Source organism: Benincasa hispida, chromosome 9 (genome assembly GCF_009727055.1).
Source record: "Benincasa hispida cultivar B227 chromosome 9, ASM972705v1, whole genome shotgun sequence".
In the NCBI taxonomy this organism is placed as follows: domain Eukaryota; kingdom Viridiplantae; phylum Streptophyta; class Magnoliopsida; order Cucurbitales; family Cucurbitaceae; genus Benincasa; species Benincasa hispida.
This window is the reverse complement of record NC_052357.1, coordinates 45,596,889-45,598,708: the sequence shown is the minus strand read 5'-3', so window position 1 is coordinate 45,598,708 and position 1,820 is coordinate 45,596,889.

The following is a 1,820-nucleotide window of genomic DNA, read 5'->3' as shown; positions in this document are numbered from 1 at the left end:
CCCTCCACCTCTGTTCTTATATTTGTATTGTATTACATTTTGGCTTAAGACATTAATACATTTTGTAATCAATGCATCTCTTTATTTCCTTCGACACCATCTTCATTATCTTCTTCTTTATCATCCCCTACTTTCATTGCAATGAACTAAGTAAGATTAAGATTATCATCCCTTACTTTCATACTCAATCATGCGACATAGAGATATGAAGCATGTAGCAAACCACCGAGAGGTGTGTGTTGCACGACTATAGTAAGTTAATCCTCTTTGCTTAGTGTGAGTCTGTCTCAATGCTTGTCTATGAACTGATTAGTCGCGACTAACTGCCGGAGAGGGTAAGTAGTGGAACTCACTAAGCAAAGTAAGCAGTGTTCCTAGAGATAGGAATAATCTTATATTCAACACAACCATGCGTTATAGAGATATAAGCATGCGGCTGACCACCGAGAGGTGTGCGACGCGTTAGTGTGGCAAGCTGGGATTACCCTTGCTATCAAGCTTAAGTTTGCAATGAATTTATCCCTTTCATCATTCTATTTATTTTTCCATGCATCTTATATGCGTTAACAATTGCCGCGTCTCTACCAATTCTCATAGTCATACTTCCATTGCTCAATCTGTTTAGTTAGAAGTAGGAGTAGCACATAGTCTTTTAATTTCCGTATTCTTTTATTCATCGCCTCAAACGCATTGCTTCGCAACATCTAGTTACAAGTCCCTGAGTTCAACCTCGGATCACCCTGAGAAACTTGTGATCTCGTTGCGGTGATCTTTGCGTTCAAAAAATTTAGAGCTTCTTGTGGTGATCTTTGCACTCGAAAAATTCAGAGCTTACTTGCTGGGATCCAAAGTGATAGTTCACATCGACCACTCGACAATAAAATAATTAATGGCCAAAAAAGATGCAAAATTGAGGCTAATCTGATGGGTTCTTCTCCTCCAAGAATTCAACATGGAAATAATTGACTGCAAGGGGATGGAGAATCAGGTTGCGGACTACCTATCGAGATTAGAAAATCTGGAAGTAGACCGCATTCAGTCGGAGGTGAACGCATCCTTTCCAGATGAGCAGCTGTCCAAACTTGAAGAATTACCATGGTACACAGATGTTGTCAATTTTCTGGTCTGCGAGCAATTTTCGGAAAATTACACAGCACACCAAAAGAGGTAGCTTATGCATGAATGTAAATCCTATTACTGGGACGAGCCGAATCTTTAAAAGAGATGTCAGACCAGATCTTGTGACTGTGTGTGTCAGAGACTGCTTATCAACGCATACTTTTCCAATGTCATGACTCACCTTATGGCGGACATTTCAAAGATCAACGCACCGCAACAAAAGTGTTATAAAGTGGGTACTATTGGCCGACTTTATTCGAGACTATTCTATGAAATGCGACAAGTGTCAATGCACGGGAGACATTTTATGGAAGAATGCGATGCTGATCAATATTATGTTGGAATTGGAACTCTTTGACGTGTGGGTCATAAACTTCATGGGACCATTTCCACCATCAAATGGTCACAAGTACATTATGTTGGCCGTCGATTATGTTTCCAAGTAGATTGAAGTGGTATCATGCGTCGCAAACGATGCAGCGACAATCTCTAGATTCTTGCGAAGAAACATCTTCACTCGTTTTGGCACCCCACGTGCCATAATAAGTGATGAAGGCTCCCACTTTGTCAATGGCATCATCAACAAACTGCTGCTCAAGTACAATGTCCATCATAAGGTCGCCACCGCATATCACCCCCAAACAAACGGCCAAGCCAAGGTATCTAATAGGGAAATCAAGCAGATTCTAGAAAAGGTGGTG